At 43.4% G+C, this 18,260-nt stretch overlaps 1 pseudogene; it reads right to left on the bottom strand.

Annotated features, from left to right (window-relative positions):
• Positions 1–3,994: 3,994 nt before the first annotated feature.
• LOC116484751 (large ribosomal subunit protein eL42-like) lies at positions 3,995–4,315 on the bottom strand (annotated as a pseudogene).
• Positions 4,316–18,260: the final 13,945 nt, after the last annotated feature.

Genomic DNA, 18,260 nt, shown 5'->3' with positions numbered 1-18,260 from the left:
TATGCATTATATACATGGAACAAAATTTCTCATGTGCCCCATAAATTTGTATGAATAACTAGAAAACAAAGCTTTGTGACCTTAGGCAAGTGACAATTTCAATGAGCCTGTTTTCTCTTCTTTAAAATAGAAATATTGAAATCTACCCCACAATACTACTGTTAGCATTCAATTAGATAATATAATAGTGAGTGCTCAGTAAGTGTTGGCCTTGACCATCCCTACTCACTGAGCCTCTGCTTCCTTAAGGGTGGCTTTGAGACACGAAGTGCTCTTGACTGGACGTGAAGAAACTTGGATGCTGGTCCCGATTTTCTTTCTTCACATAGCGTGAGGACTATGATTTCTATTCTACATAGTCTTTAGGGCTAATGTGATATCAAAGAGATAGCGCAGGTAGAAGTGACTTAAAAAGGAGTAAGGTAAACATAGGGACCTTTATTTTATTTTTACTTAGCTGATATTTCAAGTGCATTTGCTGTGGGTCAGGCACTGTGCCAGGCGGAGTGGATACAGTAGTGTAAAAACTAACCACAACCCATCCTCTGCCACATCGCGACTGTAAGGAGGCTAGGGCTAGTGTCCCCATTTATTCATGGGGTTGGAGGATGTTTTCAAGCCTTCTTTTTATGGATAGGCCCAGCTAGATTTCAGCTTGGCTTTTCAGGCCAACCAACCTCTAATCTGAAATAAGTTACCTGCTAGGGCTACTTTCTGGGTTGTGTGAGCTGAAGCCACCAGCAGATAATAATTCTGTTCTTGCAAAGCACTGAGTTTGCAAGAACTGTGCAACCTTCCAGTTCAGCAACCTTACCCAAATACCTGAACTTCCCTGAGCCTCATTGCTACCCTGTATAATGGGCACTTTCCCTATGTGGGAATATACTTTGGTAATAAACGTGACAGTTGATACTTCATCTATTTCATTCCTTCACCATTGTATAGTGGCAGAATTACCATCTGAAGAAACAGAGATGCTTCCAGAATCTATTTTAAAACAGGAGGGTAATTTTGATACTGTGGACTATAAACAAGAAAACTGGATGAAACTAATTACTGCAGTAAAAAATTCATGATGGGCTGGGCGCGGTGGCTCACTCCTGTAATCCCGGAACTTTGGGAGGCCAAGGCGGGTGAATCACAAGGTTAGGAGTTTAAGACCAGCTTGGCCAACATGGTGAAACCCCGTCTCTGCTAAAAATATAAAAATTAGCTGGGCATGGTGGCAGGTGCCTGTAATCACAGCTATTCGGGAGGGAGAGGTTGCAGTGAGCTGAGATCACGCCACTGCACTCCAGCCCGGGTGAGGGTGTGAGACTTTCTAAAAAAAAAAAAAATTATGATGGTTGTTTGAGTTGTTTTCTTTCCAATAGACTGTGGGCTTCTCTAGGGTAGGGACTTTGGTAGGCCTGGCACATAGTAGGCATGCAAGCAGTGCTTACCTTGATGCATAGAAGTTTGTCAGTCAGTGAATAAAGAAAGCAATATTCTAAGCAAAGTGCAATGTTCTGGACCCAAAAAAATGGCACTGCGTGGTTAGGAAAAATGAGAAGATAAAAAATGCAAAGGATATAGGCAAGAATTTGTGGAGCTAAGTTTAGGGCGAATGATACCATCTTGACAGTGAAGAGTCTTTTATGTCATAGTAAAGTTTTTTTTTAATTAATAGACTATATTTTTGAACAATTTTAGATTTATAGAAAAATTGGTCGGAAAATACAGTTTCCACCCTCTCTCATCCCCCTTTCTCTTCCCCCCTAGTTTCCCCCATTAATATCTTGCATTAGTGTGATACATTAGTTACAACTGATGAACCAATATTGATACACTATTATTAACTAATATCTATAGTTTACATTAGGGTTCACTCTTTGTGTTGTTCAGTTTTACGGGTTTCGACAAATGCACAGTGTCATATACCCACAAGTGTGAGTCACACAAAAACAACTTCACTGCCCTAAAAATCTCCTATTTTCTACCCATTAATCCTCCTCCATCTTCCCTGAAACCCTTGGCAACCATGGATCTTTCTACTGTCTATATTTTTGCTTTTTACAGAATGTCATGTAGTTGGAATCGTATATTATGCAGCCTTTTCAGAATTACTTTTTCTTTTTTTAAAAAAAAAGATTTTGTAGAGACAGAATCTCACTTTGTCACCCAGGCTGGAGTACAGTGGGATGATCATAGCTCACTGTAGCCTTGAACTCCTGGGATCAAGAGATCCCCCCACCTCTGCCTCCTGAGTAGTTTGGACTATAGATGCTGGTTACCATGCCTGGCTAATATTTTTATTTTGTAGAAACAGGGCCTCGCTACATTGCCCAGGATGGTCTCAAACTCCTGGCCTCAAGTAATCTTCCCATTTCATCCTCCCAAAGTACTGGGATTACAGGTGTGAGTCACAGTGTGCTTGGTCCAGACTGGCTTATTTTACTTGGCAATGAGCATGTAAGGCCCCTCTAAGTCTTTTTGTGGCTCGATAGCTCACTTCTTATTACAGACTAACATTCCATTATATGGATGTACTTGAGTTTGTTTATCCATTTGCTTATTGAAGGGTATCTTGGTTGTTTTCAAGTTTTTGACAATTGTAAATGTCAGGTTTTTGTGTGGGCATAAATTTTCAACTCATTTGTGTAAAACACCAAAAAGTGTGATTGCTGGGTCATAGGGTAAGACTATGTTTAGCTTTGTAAGAAACTGCCAAACTGTCTTCAATAGTGGCTATACCATTTTGTATTCCCACCAGCAATAAACGAGAGTTCCTGTTGCTCTATATCCTCACCAGGATTTGATGTTGTCAGTGTTTTGGTTTTTATCCATTCTAATAGATATGTAATGGTATCTCACTGTTGTTTTAATTTGCAATTCCCTAATGTTGAGCATCTTTTCATGTGCTTATTTGCCATCTCTATATCTTTTTTGTTGAGATATCAGTTCAGATCTTTCACCCATTTTTAAATTGCGTTGTCTGTTTCCTTACTGTTAAATTTGAAGAGTTCTTTGTGTATTTTGGATACAAGTGCTTTATCAGTTAGGTGTTTTGCAAATATTATCTCCCAGTCTGTAGCTTGTCTCTTCATTCTCTTAACAGTGTCTTTTGCAGAGCAGAAGTTTTTAATTCTTTTTTTTTTTTTTTTTTTTTGAGACGGAGTCTTGCTCTGTCACCCAGGCTGGAGTGCAGTGGCGTGATCTTGGCTCACTGCAAGCTCCGCCTCCTGGGTTCACGCCATTCTCCTGCCTCAGCCTCTCCAAGTAGCTGGGACTACAGGCGCCCGCCACCACGCCCGGCTAATTTTTTGTATTTTTAGTAGAGATGGGGTTTCACCGTGGTCTCGATCTCCTGACCTTATGATCCGCCCGCCTCAGCCTCCCAAAGTGCTAGGATTACAAGCGTGAGCCACCATGCCCGGCCTAGAAGTTTTTAATTCTAATGAAGTTCAACTTTTTGATTTTTTTCTTTCATGAATCATTTTTTGTGTGTGTATTGTATCTAAAAAGCCATCACCCAATCCAATGTTATCTAGATTTTCTCATATTATCTCTAGAAGTTTAATAGTTTTGCATTTTACTTTAGGCCGATGATCCATTTTGAATTAATTTTGCAAAAGGTATAAGATTTACGTCTAGATTCTTTTTCTTTTTCCTTTCTTCGCATGGTCCAGTTGTTCCAGCACGATCTGTTGCAAAGAATGTCCTTTCTCCATTGAATTGCCATTACTCCTTTGTCAAAAATCAGTTGGCTATATTTGTCTATTTCTGTAGGTCTATTCTGTTTCATTGATTTATTTGTCTATTCTTTCACCAATACCATACTGCCTCAATTACTGTAGTTTTATCATAAGTCTTGAAGTTGGCTAGCGTCAGACCTCTGACTTTTTCTTCAATATTGTGTTTACTCTTCTTGGTTTTATTTGCCTTTCAATATAAACTTTCTTTTTTTTCTCAACTCAAGATTTTATTGTCTTCCCAATCAAACAAAGGATCACACTTAGAACTGGATCACTTGGCTCTCTCTCTTCTTACCTCCTCCCCGTTCAAAACGCTTGCATCTCTTCATAGCCAGCATTCTTTTAGATCTGCAGTTGGACTCAATGCACTCAAGCCTTAGCACAATCTTCTTTGTAGTTTTAGCCTTTTTCCAGAAAATCGGCTTAGTCTGCCCACCACAGCTGCTCTCCTTCCTGTCGTAATGCTGCTTTCCCTGGGCCTACAGAGAATCCTTGCCCTTCTTGTACTGTGTCACTTTGTGGGGTTGGTGCTTGCCTCATTTCTTACAGAAAGTCCAGTGGGTTTTAGGAACATTCACCATGTTTGCGGGAGTGCTATCGGTAAGGAAATATATATACATATATATATATATGTATGTATAAACTTTCGAATCAATTTGTTGATACTCACAAAATAACTTGCTGGGATTTTGATTAGCATTGCATTAACTCTATGGATCATGTTGGGAAGGACTGACATCTTAATAATATTTAGCCTTCCTATCCATGAGCATGGAATGTCTTTCGATTTATTTAGCTCTACATTGATTTCTTTCATAAGTTTTTTAGTTTTCCTAACATAAATGTCATACAAATTTGTTAGATGTATACCTAAATATTTTATTTTTTTGGTATGTTAATGCAGAGATGTTTAACTTTATATTACAAGTGATAGCAAGTCAAAGAGGTTGCTACACAAAATAATATTATACATTTATTTTTGAGAAGATGGTCCTACTAACAATGTGGAAGTTGGACTAGATTTGATTAAGATTGGAGGTAGGAAGACCAGTTAAAAGAATTTTTTTTAGTGTGTACAAACAGAAGTAAAGGCTTTAACCGAGGAATTGGCAGATATGGATAATAGTAAGTCTCATTCAAGAAATAAGGCAAATAGTAAGGATTTACTATTTAGTAAGGTTCTTTTCCTGAGAAGCCTAGGCAGACAGACATTCCAGCAGCCTTGATGACTCTACACTAATCTTCACATCCCCCAAGGGATTGGCATTTAAAGGCCAAAATGATAGTGTTAGCTGTCTGCCCAGCATCCACTTCTCCCCTGCCCCTTCTTCCTTCCCAACACAACCCCAATTTTGCTCGAGTGTCTTCCTTTCACACCTGGCCAAGTATTAGAAGGGAAGCCAACTCCAGGAGTGGCTTGGTTGGTCTAAGAGTGACCCCAGCCTCCATGACAAGATGGGATCACAAATGGACATGTGGGCCTTCTGGCCAGTGAGACAAAAGTAGTCTGCTGGAAGAGGCGGAGACATGGGCTAGACCATTTTTCCTCCATCCTAAGGGAAAGCAACAGGAAGAAAGAGTCTTCTATCTTTAATTGCTGCAGCCATATAGCTATGAGTCCAAAGATGGGGCCAACAGTGAAGATGGTATAACCCAGAGAAGGCATTGTTGAGCCACTGAATTAAAAAAAAAAAAATCACATTTCTTTATTATTTAAGGCAGTTTGAGGTGAGATTTCTGAGATCTATATCTGAAAGCACTCTATTTGTTACACCTGCTCTTACTTAGCAACTGAGCTCCAGGAATCTTGCCTGCTATCCACCCACTCCTCTGGGGATGGTAAGTTCTTTCTTAGCATCAGATGAGATCATACCCTGAGAGTAGGACTTTGCCCACCGCTTCACTGCTCTATTTCCCTTACTAGAGCCTGACACTTAGTAGGCACTTGATAAATATCAAATGCACCCGTGAATGAATGAAGTACCCCAAAGCTAAATTTTATTTCTATTTTTATTTTTTAGAGATGAGTTTTGCTATGTTCTGGAATACAGCAGCTATTCACGGGCATGATCATAGTGCACTTTAGCCTCAAACTCCTGGGCTCAAGTGATTCTTCCGACTCAGCCTCCCTGGTGGGACTACAGGCATGTACCACCATGGTGGACAAGAAATAAAATTTGATTCACATTTGTGTAGCTACCCTTCACCCCACACTTTGTTTTATCCCATTAAGATTTACCATTACTGAGTTGTGATTGATATATGCCCTTTGCAAATGCCAAAGATTATAGCAAGAAAGAGCAATATCAGAATAGCCTCTGCATTTACTGTATAACAAGATTGATAGACACACTGTATAATGTTTTCAAAGTTTCCTATACAAAGTCTCCTAAAAGAAAGTTAATGCACCAGGCGCGGTGGCTCACCCCTGTAATCCCAGCACTTTGGGAAGCTGAGGCGAGTGGATTACCTGAGGTCGGGAGTTTGAGACCAGCCTGGCCAACATGGTAAAACCCCGTCTCTACTAAAATTACAAAAATTAGCTGGGCGTGGTGGTAGGTGCCTGTAATCCCAGCTACTTGGGAGGCTGAGGCTGGAGAATCGCTTGAACCTGGGAGGCAGAGGTTGCAGTGAGCTGAGATTGCACCACTGCACTCCAGCCTGGGCAACAAGAGTGGAACTCCGTCTCAGAAAACACGCACACACACACAGAAAGAAAAGAAAGAAAGTTAATGTCAGAAGAAAAAACAAAAAACCTCTCTTAGAGAATTGTCCCCCTTCCTTCTAATAGGTTGTATGGACTGTCTCATTGGGTATCCTTTCTTGCCCTGCCTGCCAGGAAGCTCAAGGCCTAATCTGATGCTAAATCACAGTAATTCTATTATACTTCCTAGTCAATGCTTGGTTCTTCCTCCTTCCCATGGCTTTGCTTTTCTAATTTTAGTTGAATGACTTTACTGTTTGCCTTTTTGTAAGTTGCTTCAAATCCTTTTTAGAAAGAGGTGCATATAAAAAAATTTAACAGCTCAATTCTAAAAAGCCATGGTTGGCACCACTTGCTCTTTGTAATAACCTGGGAGGGCCCCTAAAGTAGCCTGGTGCTTTATCTTTACAAACACATGTCAGCCAGAGCAGCGGTGCTCACCGGAGATTTCGGGAGACAAGGGCAAAAATCACCCGTCATTTTCTACTGAATGGGTGTCTGGAGGACCATTCAGGCTCCTAGTGGCTGGATTTGGTGGGGAGGATTAATGTGGAGAGCCCTTGGAAAGTCAGCATTGCTCCTGCCTGCACCGGCTATTGTTCCAGAGGTGAATGTTCTATTTTAAAGATAGAATCTCTCTCCTGCCTGGTTCCCAACCCTGCAAGCTTTGAATGCAGGGTGCCGTGCCCTTTCCCCTGACTCTGGGCCACAGGCCTCTCCAGCCAGCCCTCTGTGCCAACTGGCAGAGGGTGCTCTTGTATAGCAGATCTGACTCCCTCCCCACGCCTGAGCTCCTGAGGCCTTTCTGTTCCAGCCTGCTGCCTCGACCTGCTGGGGGCCCAGGAACCCTGCAAGCATAGAGAGGAGGAAAATTCCTATTTTTCCCCCAAACCTGGCCCCATCTCGCCCCAAAATCACTGCTGAGCTGGCCTCATTTACCTTGAGGCTTGTGTGCCCCTCTCTGTACCCCAATTTCCCCCAGAGAGAGAAAAGAATGGGAAAGATACTGCCTTCTTAGAGCTCTGCAATAATAGATTTCATGATTTAATTGGAAATTTAGTAAATCTGCTAAAACATTTAGTGGTTTAAATTTTTCCTGTTCTGCAAAGAAACAAAGGCTTCTGGTTTACTCTGTGTCTTTCAACAACTTTAATTTCATTTGTAGATTATGGATGGAAGTAGCATTTCCACTCGATTGCATACTGGGCATTAAGAAGACAAAAACCTTCATTGTTTGCAGCCCTCAGAATTTTTTTTTTCAGATATTAAGCTGTAGGTGGCATTCTTTATACCTGACATCAGAGCACTTTTGTCAGGCGTTTAGTTGACAGGATTTACTGCAAGCCCGTCCTAGGTGTGTGAAGCAGGGAAAACAAGAAAATATTTCATTCAGGTGGACAGAGAGAGGAGCGCAGAGCCCGATCAGGCCGATCGGGTAACCGCTGCTTTTCAAACTGTGTAATTAAAGATCTTTAGAGTTCTTCGAAGGGAATTAATTAGTAGAGAAAGGCTGTTTTGTTTACAGTCTTTATCATCAACATAATCAAAAGCAAGCCTTGATACTGGTGGCAAATTGGACTGAATCCTCCCGAAGCCAAGAAGGCCTCCTGCAGCGCTTTTCTTGTTTTTCGAGGTTAGTTCCATCTGCAGTTAACTTGCCTTTGGGTGTCAGGGACAGAGTGGGACGCAGTGCATCGCGGATGGTGTAGGGGAGGGGCACACTCAGTATTGTCAAAACACCCTCAGCCTTGTTCCCATCACTGATCGCCCACCTGTGCGTGGTGCAGCAGTGGGTTGGGATTAATGTTTAGGTTCACCTGTCTGGATGGTTTGTTCATGAGTGACTACGTTTTCAGGTCTGAACCATGCTCCTGGGAAGCCCTAAAAAGATCATCCGGTAACATGTCACAGTGGATGTCACTGTCCCGGCCTGGTGGCATCAGAAATACCTGCACTGCTTCATAATAAATGCAATTTTTGGGTCCTACCTAGCCTAGGACCTCCTGGGATAGGGCTCAGGAATCTGTTATTAACTCACTACCCAGGTGCTTCTGATAATGCAGCCAGGTTTGGGAACTACCGATCTAAATTATTTGGTAACCTAGGACATGAACACGAAGAGGGGAGAAAGGCAAGGGTGCCCAGGAGATGTCAGGCCAGAAAAGGCCGGTCACAACGCATTAGACCCATGGCCTCCGAATAGAGACTAAAGCTGCTGGGCGGCAGGGCCAGCTGGCCAAGTCCAACAAAAGACTTGAAGGATTATCCCGTGCACCTTGACTGGGCAACAAGGGCCAGTCCCCAGGCTGAGAGAGCCTACAGGACAGCTCCAGCCCCACTGCCCATGTTCCTCTCCGGATCCCATTTCATGGTGTCAGGAAATGTTCCAAAGGACCCACAGATTTAGAGGAAGGAGCTCCAGTTGATCATATGATTATCCAGTGTGTGAGAAGTAGGTCTCAGTGGAGTCTGGGTTTCACAGGCCTAGTGTGAGCTGATGATCTATATGAGAATATTCTGGATCCTATCTTGTCTTAGTCATGATAAGTGCTCAGAGACTTTTTCCTCAGTTGTTCCCAGTTGGTCCTTATTTGGCCACCTATGCAATCCTTACCCACCATTTCCTCTGGATTTTATAGGAGATCTAGCCCTAGCCCCTGAGTTTCCATTTCAATGAAAAGTTTATATTGTACAAGTAATACAATGTGGTGTTTAAAAAAATGTTTTTAAACAAGTAGAGGTTTTTAAAGTGAAGAGTGAAAGTTCTTCCTATAATCTCATCCTTCAGAGATAATTCCTGGTAATGGGGTCAACTACCTCATTTAAAGATACGGATACTAGGCTTCAGAAAGGTTAAGTCAAGCAGTCATTCTGTGGCAGAGCAAGGGCAGGGGTCCCTGATCCCGTCGCCCAGTGCTCTTTCCACCCCCTCCTCTGTGCAAGAGGCCTCTCCCAACACCTCAGGCCATTAGGAGCTTTTTGATGCCATCAACAGGGAGGTGACTAACCCATTCCTCATGTTCCCAAAACCTGAAGCCACACCTCAACCCCAGATTCTTCCAGATTACAGGGAACACATCCTGTGGCTGATTCCTCCTCCGCTTCCCTGCTCTTTATAGCCATCCATTCATCATCACAAGGCTTCACTTTTCTGAATCCAGTTCTCAATGAGGAAAGCAGAATTGTGCGGGCTTCATAACTGTTGGCCTGCTGCGGTCGGTGGGCGGAGCGACTGCAGCCAACTTGGAAAATGCCTTGGGAAGAGTCAAGAGGGTGAAGCAGGTTGGGTTATGGCCCTAGGAGAGCCCACTGGGCTATTCTGAGAGTTCTCCTAAGGGCCTTTTCACTTTTCCCTAATATTCCTGGAGACTCAAGCCTATGCGTGGTTGTCATATCTTTCTATAACATACAGTCTAATGATGGGGTGGGGAGTGGGTAGAGTTGTAGAATTAAATATCCTCAATTTCCAAGTAATAGGGGAGAATCCCAGAGCAGTTTGGTTATAGAAGCAACACTAACAACAGCACGCACAGCAAACTTAGAGGTTTAACAACAAAGGTGGAGGTTGAAGCTTCAGGATGTGTTTTGTTGTTCACTAGTGAAGAGTCTCACTTAGCCCATTCACAGTACACACAGAATCCTAGTACAACAATAAGTATCACTATATTATCCGCATTAAGCATCAAACATGTGCCAGACACCAGGATTGGTGCTCCACATAAATTACCGTATCCAATCTACTCTAGCAGAAGGTGTTATTATCATCTCCATTTTATAGATGAAGAGATTGAGGCCAGGCATGGTGGCTCACACCTGTAATCCCAACATTTTGAGACTTTGTAAGCCCAGCCACTTTTGGGGTGGGAGGACTGCTTGAGCCCAGGAGGTCGAGGCTGCAGTGAGCTGTGTTTGTGCCACTACTGTACTCCATCCTGGGTGACAGAGCAAGACCTGTCTCAAAAGAATAATAATAATAAAAAAAAAACAGAAAAGAAATTTAGACTCAGAGAAGTTATCCAAGGTCACACAGCTAGTTGCTGATAGAGGCAGATTTCCAATCCAGGTTGATGTGATTGCAAAGTCTGAGAGTTTGTAAATATAAATGCAGGCCTGGTGTCAAATCTTGGCTTATATTCACCACATTCTGAGACGCAGCTTGTCGAGGAAGGTGAAGACAGCTAAGGTGAGGACTGGTTTTCCACTCTGCACCCCAGCAAGTGGAGGCTGAGCAGGGCTGTCCACGGCTGCTATGTTGGGTAGACCTTGTGGGGATACCATAGTCCCTGAAAACATGACAAGTGCAGACTCAGCCAGGTTTAGGAGTCTGTTATTCAGCCTGGCTGATTTATTTATTTTACGTTTAATCCCCTCTTCCCCTAGAAAAATGATCTCCACCTCTTTTGAAACCCTTTGCCAATAGTTCTGTTGACTGTAGTAATGTATACTGACCACAGCAATTGATAAAGAAATAAAGTTTTCTGTCAGATCTCAGGGTGGAAGGAAGCTGAGGGGCTAGTAATCACTAAGAGAGACCCAGCCAACTGGGAAGTAATTCCAGAGTAGCCAAGAGGCCAGAGTAGTGTTTTTTTTTTTTCTTTTGCCATTTTAAAATTCACGTCAGTAAAGCTAGGTTCTCCATGTGCCTCTCTGAGGAACCTCTTGCTTTTTAAGCTTAGTCTGAATCTCCTCTGTATTTGCCATGCCATTGTTGGAAGAGACCTTAATTTTAATTCTGTTCTTTTCTGTGGGCCCCTCCCTCCTCCCCAAATGTTTCAGCATCTGTTAATCCCAGCTGGAAACCTCAGCAGATAAAAGTCGTGTTCTATGTAGATTGCTTCCAGAACAAATACAGGGTGGTAGATAATTCAGCATTCAGTTTCAGGAGGGTTTAGGATGGGGGCTGCAGAGGACAGCACCTCTTCCTCAGAAGACATCCAGTGAAAGCCAAAGGAAAGTAATTCCCAAGCTCAGATGGAATGCATGTAGATCAGGTTCATTTCCAGAACTGCCGCTGCCTGCATTGAGGTGATATTAGAAGCCACCGTGACAGCAAAGTAGTTTTATGCATAGCGGCTTAGTGGACACTTTGAGAACAGTTTAGTGAAGCTATCAGGTTGAAAAATACCAAGTCACAAAGTTTTAATGAAACTAAGTGTGGATCAACATATCATAAAGAGCATCCAGGACGACTTAAAACATCCTTGGGTGGAAATTAGAATGGATCTTTGGGATTTATTTGGCAAAGCTGTCTATTTTGACCTTTTCCCATTTCATATTAAGGCCACTGAAAGTGTGTTTTGTTTGGCTGAGGCTGGAGGAGGACAGCAGCCACTGGTGCCGTTACACTGATGCTGCCAGTGAAGTTTAGCTGCATTAATTGACTGATAAGGGCCTGGGCCTCAAATAGCAGAGAGAAAGGCCATCGGAGATTTTCTTGCTTTATTTCTCTCTGCACTTCATTTACATCTTAAGCCATATTGGTGATCCAGATTTGAATAAAGCCACAGCTTAAGCAGTGATTAGATCTCAATAGCTTGGATTTCTATGAAATTGCTGCATTTTTACTAGATGTATTTAGAAATACTGGTGAAAACTGACACCTTGGGTAACTTTATCATTTAAAACGGAGCTCTGAGTGGATAAAAACCCCTAGCTAAAATGGGGGTATTAGTTGCCAGGCCTTTGACTCAAGTAGTGTCAGGGGTTAGAATTAGACAAAAGACAAGCTCAGCATGATTTGAACAAGAAAGAACGCAGATAAGTCAACCTACCACCTTCTTATAAGCCTCCTCTCCCCAAAAATGTTAATCGAAGCGGTGATCCCATCACCTGAAGAAAAAGAAGGAAGGCACAATGAATATATAATGCAACAAGGAGCTTTTTTTATTTTGAGATTTTTTTTAATCATAAAGCAATATTTTTAATTCTAAGGTTAACCTGCTAATCCTTAAGCTGGTGATATGACAGTGTCAAATGTGATGGGATTTTGTGATTCTCATTATTGTTATGTATTGTTCTTTCCCTGGTATTCCATATTAATATTTATAAATGCCCTTTTGATAGAAACAAGAGGACCAAACCCCATTATTAAATTTTTAAAATGGACAAACCTCGCATCCAATATAGTTGATTACAGTTTAGAACAAAAAGGATTTCGTTCGGTAGTAATCCACTTCTTGTTTCTCATTGTTGTTGATTTGTGTAGATAGCAGAGCTCCTGATGTCATTTTTTTTTTTAACTACTGTTTGCACAAAGTAACATCCAAATGACAGAGAGTAACGGAATATTGATTGCACTCCACAAGGAGGAGGCAGAAAACCACTGCGTGCAGGTAAGAGGGCATATAATGGAGAAAAGGTGAGTGTTTCAAGTACGAAAGTCACCCACCAAGAGCAACGGCAAGATGAAAGAATCGACTAAAATTTTTAAAAGAGGAGGTTGTTCATTCAGTTGTTTTCAAGTGCCTCATTTTACTTGACAAGTGGCCTCAGAAGGGTTCAGTGGGCATCCGTGTGTGTGAAGGAGGAAGTCTCCATAATAAAGAGAGGCGAATCAATCATTCCATGCCCTACCTACAGAGGAGAGTTAAAGTTGATGCCTAATCTACCCAGTCTGTTCTCTTTTAGCACCATGGGATGCAATCCAGAGTCAAAAAGGAGGAAAAAAGTCTCTTTGCTTAGAGACATTACTACATTGCAAGATCTGGGTAGCCGAAGCCTTTAGCCCCAGTGAGGAATATTTGTGGAAGGAAGATGTTTTCTGGCTGACTGGCCTCATCACTCCTTCTGTCTCCGAAAGGACCTGCATAACTCCTAATTAGCAGGAGTGTGTAGGAATAATTGGTTGTGGTTTTGGGGAGGGGGTGATTGGGTGGCCTGGTTTTGCTGAAGAGAAGTCAATGAGGAGAAAAGATAATATTTCTGCTCCTGAAGCCAAGAACTCAAAGCAGTGATAACAGATTATTAGAAATATCTCAACTCATCCTTTTGGACAGAAGATGTTTTCATAGGGGATATTTTTTTTCTTATTTATAATTTTTTTCCCCCTACTCAATACCTAAAGCCAGGGCTTCGGAATCAGACCTGAATTGAGCTCTGGCTCTTGCCTTTCAAATTGTGTGATCATGAGCATGGTTTTTTTGTTTTTGTTTGTTTGTTTGTTTGTTTCAGATGAAGTTTCTCTCTTGTTGCCCAGGCTGGAGTGCAGTGGCGCGATCTCGGCTCACTGCAACCTCTGCCTCCCGGGTTCAAGCGATTCTTCTGCCTCACCCTCCCAAGTAGCTGGGATTATAGGCATGCACCACCATGCTCGGCTAATTTTGTATTTTTAGTAAAGACGGGGTTTCACCATGTTGGTCAGGCTGGTCTCGAACTCCTGACCTCATTATCCGCCCACCTCAGCCTCCCAAAGTGCTGGGATTACAGGCGTGAGCCACTGCGCCCAGCCATGGGCATGTTATTTGATCAAGTTTCCTTGATTATAAAATGTGGAAACTAGCACCTACTTCACACTGTTATAAGGATCAAATGAGATAATTCTATTTTGGACAGGACCTGGCACACAGTAAGCATGCAAGAAATGGTAGCTCTAATTAATAAATTTATGACTTGGAGGTTTGAAACTCTGTTTCTTTCTGGATAATTTCCTCTGTTTTTTCCTCTCCTTATTTGGGAATTGCAGCCCATGCATGTGGGTCTTTGGAACTCTAGGTTCGCACATGCAAAAAATAAACCAAGTGGGGTATGTGGGGGCCTGGGTTGCTTGAGGAGTTCCAGGCTGTGTTTGGCCTTCTGGAATAAAGCACTTGGGCATTTGGTTTTAAACATATTGAAGGTGTTTTCCAATACCAATAAGGAAAGAGGAGCCAGAATTGATGGCTAGTGGTTCTGACAGTTATTCTATTAGAGTGCAGAGTTACGGCCACAGAAGGCAGTGTCTCAGCTCTCAGCTGAGTAGGATTGTATGTTCAAAGCAGCAACGGTGTAATCCAATTCCAATGAAACCCAAGTTTGGTGGAGCAATGAGAAGGCTATTCATCGTGACCAATCTTTATAGAAACTGGCCTCGCCTTCTGGGGAAATGTGTCTTATGTTTCAAGCATGTGTAATGGCCTGGGTTTGCAAAGTGGCCTTAGTTCAGAAAATATGCTAAGGATGAAGGCTTTTCAGACTTCTCAGAAACTTGTCAGTCTCCCTCTCCGTGAAGCCCTGAGTGCCCTGCTGTCTTTAAGCATCTTCATTTTGAGTTTCTCCTAGAGGGACTCCTCCTGAGTACAGCTGGAGAGCTTTGCCACAGGCGCTTCTTTCCTCCTTTCCACAGAGGACCTCTGAAGCTTCCTTCACACTCTCCTCAGGCAGTTGGTGATCTGAGTCAGTCTCATGGGCTTTCCCTGTTTTCCCCCGAAAACTTCCACCACCTCTCACTGCCCCCAAAAGGTTCTTCTCCCACTGACTTATCGGAATTTGCCTGCCCCCTGGTCCCTTTCCTCGGGAGGACCCTGAGGGAGCAAACCAGGCCCTGGAGTGGAAAGCCCAATAAATGCCGCATCAGAATTGAATATGCATGCTCGGTAGCTGGCACTAGCCTAGTGGAATAGTAACCTTTCCTCCGATAACATTTCCTTTAAGCCAAGCACCTTTGATGACCTTTAGTCTGTTGACTCAGGCCACCGTGAGTTCCTGCTGTTGCTGCAGCAGCCTCCTGTGCAGTTGGAGCCTGACAGCCCTTCCTTGGCTGTCCTTCCTTTCTCCTGCCCCTACTCCCAGGCTTCCGTCTCCACAGCCCTGGTGCACGCACACAAAACCCAGGAAATGTGAGCGTCAACACTCCAGAGCGAACTTTGACCAAAGGATGGAAGAGCCAATAGGGGAAACCTCCCCTCTCCCATGCCTTTCAGTGGTTCCTCAGAAAGCCTCCCTGGGGGAACTGTCCCACTTGCCCATGGGAGTAACTAGCTCTGTAGTTCTGTAATGCACCCCTAAGTTGGCTTTCCCTTCCTCCTTTTTTTTTTTTTTTTTTTTTTTGAGATGGACTCTTGCCCTGTTGCCCAGGCTGGAGTAGCAGTGGAGCAATCTCAGCTCACTGCAACCTCTGCCTCCCAAGTTCAAGTGATTCTTGTGCCTCAGCCTCCCAAGTAGCTGGGATTACAGGTGTGCACCACCATGCCCGGATAGTTTCTATATTTTTATCGGTAGTAGAGATGGAGTTTCACCATGTTAGCCAGGCTGGTCTTGAACTCCTGACCTCAGGTGATCCACCCACCTCAGCCTCCCAAAGTGCTGGGATTACAGGCGTGAGCCACCAAGCCCAGCCCTTGTTTGGTTCTTCTTGATTCCCTCACACCAGACCCCTAGGATGGCTTATCAAAATAAACCACTGACACACAGGCCCTCAGCTCAGACTGCCCTTTTTGGGAGAAGTCAAGGTAAGATCTTATTTTAAACAGAGGACTTCTTAAGAGGGCTTTCCATCTCCACGGGTGGAATTTCCATGCTGCAGGATACATGTTGGTGTAGTGCACTTCCCCCAAGCCCCCGAAGCTACTAAGGCACGATCTCACATGGCTTTCGTTCTGCTGGATTGTCAGGGCCTGCTTATTTGTTTATCTCCCATTTTATACTGAATTCAAGAACAGTGTCTTTGTTTTTTATTTTTCTGAGATGGAGTCTTGCTCTGTCTGCCCAGGCTGGAGTGCAATGACGTGATCTTGGCTTACTGCAACCTCTGCCTCCTGGGTTCAAGCAATTCTCCCGCCTCAGCCTCCTGAGTAGCTGGGATTACAGATGCCCACCACCACATCTGGCTGATTTTTGTATTTTTAGTAGAGACGGGGTTTCAACATGTAAGCCAGGCTAGTCTTGAACTCCTGACCTCGTGACAGTGTCTCTTCTTTCTGTATCCCTGTGCCTAGTACAATGTCTGGCAAGCAGTAGATCCTTAAAAGTATTTTTGATGGATGAATGAATGAGGTGACTGCAAGTGAACCATGACTGTCCCCATATTGGATATCACAGTTAACTATTTACTCTACTTAAACCCCACCTACATCCCCAAATAATTTAAACATAATACAACATAAAAATAATATAACAGAATTACACTTGATCTTAGCCAAAAGGCCAAGAAGTGATTATAACAGAATTAAGTTAAATTTTAAGGGAAGAAAGAAGAGACACACAGTCTCCTGGATATTTCCCCCAACACACACAAAGAACACTTAGTTTTGTCACTGCATACCCACATCAATGGCACCCTCCAGTATCATCATGGTTGAGCCCCTCACGGCGGCTACTGAGTAGTTGTACTCGCCTTGGTCCCTTTCTCATGCTTTCCCAGTGACCCTTTAGAGATCTGCATAGATTTTCCCTCAGAGATTCCTCTAGGGGAAGTGTAAGGATGTCTTTTTTTTTTTTTTGAGACAGAGTTTCGCTCTTGTCACTCAGGCTGGAGTGCAGTGGCATTATCTTGGCTCACTGCAACCTCTACCTCCTGGGTTCAAGTGATTTTCCCACCTCAGCCTCCCAAGTAGCTGGGAGTACAGGCACGTGCCACCATGCCCAGCTTTTTTTCTATTTTTTGGTAGAGACAGGAGTTTCACCATGTTGGCCAGGCTGGTCTGGAACTCCTGAACTCAAGTGATCCACCCACCTCAGCCTCCCAGAGTGCTGGGATTACAGGCATGAGCCACCATGCCCATCTGGGAGTCTTGTATCAAGGATATGAAGATAGAAAGGATATAACCTTTCTATGAGGTTTTAGGACCATTCAGATGCAGAGCGAGTAGGCACACTGTGCCCATATCTCACCTGAGCTCCGCATAATAGGAGACCAAATCATCTTGGGAAGCTGGCACCAGAAGAGACTTATCTTAAAAGTTGTCCTGGGATGCTGAGAAGCTCTGTTCAGGTTCCCTTACCCTCTGAATCATCACATGCAACTGCACTATAACATGGCATTTTTTTTTCCACAACCAGATGCTGAGACAAACGGGCAGGAGGCAGGGCCTGTGGGAGAATGCAGGTCCAGGGACCGAGCTCCCTCCAGAGCCAAGAAGGTGCCACACCTCAGTGTTGTCCCCACAGTTGGGAGCCAGATTCTCTCACTGGCTTCTGTGGGATCTTAAGGAGATAAATACTATAAAGCAGTTAGAACAATTGGAAGTTTGTTTTTTATTTTTATTTTTGAGATGGAGCCTCACTCTGTTGCCCTGGCTGGAGTGCAGTGGTGTGATCTCTACTCACTGCAACCTCCGCCTCTCACCAGGTTCAAGCAATTCTCCTGCCTCAGCCTCTGGAGTGGCTGGGATTACAGGTGCCTGCCACCACACCTGGCTAATTTTTGTATTTTTAATAGAGAGGGTGTTTTGCCATATTGGCCAGGCTGGTCTCAAACTCCTGACCTCAAGTGATCCTCCCGCTTTGGCCTCCCAAAATGCTGGGATTACAGGCGTGAGCCACCGTGCCTGGCCTGGAAGTTTATTTTAAATTTAGTTTCCTATTTAATTCAATTAGATTTTATTTATTTATTTTTTTTCAAGACACAGTCTTGTTCTGTAACCCAGGCTCATGCAGTGGCACAATCATTGCTCACTGCAGCTTTGACTTTTGGGGCTCAAGCAATCCTCCCATCTCAGCCTCCTAAGTTCCTGGAACTACAGGCATGTGACACCATGCCTGGCTAATTTTTAAGAAATCTTTTGTAGAGATGAAGTCTCACCATATTGCCCAGGCTGGTCTCAAACTCCTGGACTCAAGCAGTCCTCCCACCTTTGCCTCCCAAAGTGTTGGGATTACAGTAAGACACTGTGCCTGGCTCTAGATGA

Source organism: Hylobates moloch, unplaced genomic scaffold (assembly GCF_009828535.3).
Source record: "Hylobates moloch isolate HMO894 unplaced genomic scaffold, HMol_V3 SCAFFOLD_16, whole genome shotgun sequence".
Lineage (NCBI taxonomy): Eukaryota > Metazoa > Chordata > Mammalia > Primates > Hylobatidae > Hylobates > Hylobates moloch.
The sequence above is the reverse complement of the archived record's forward strand: the minus strand, read 5'-3'. Positions and strand labels throughout refer to the sequence as shown.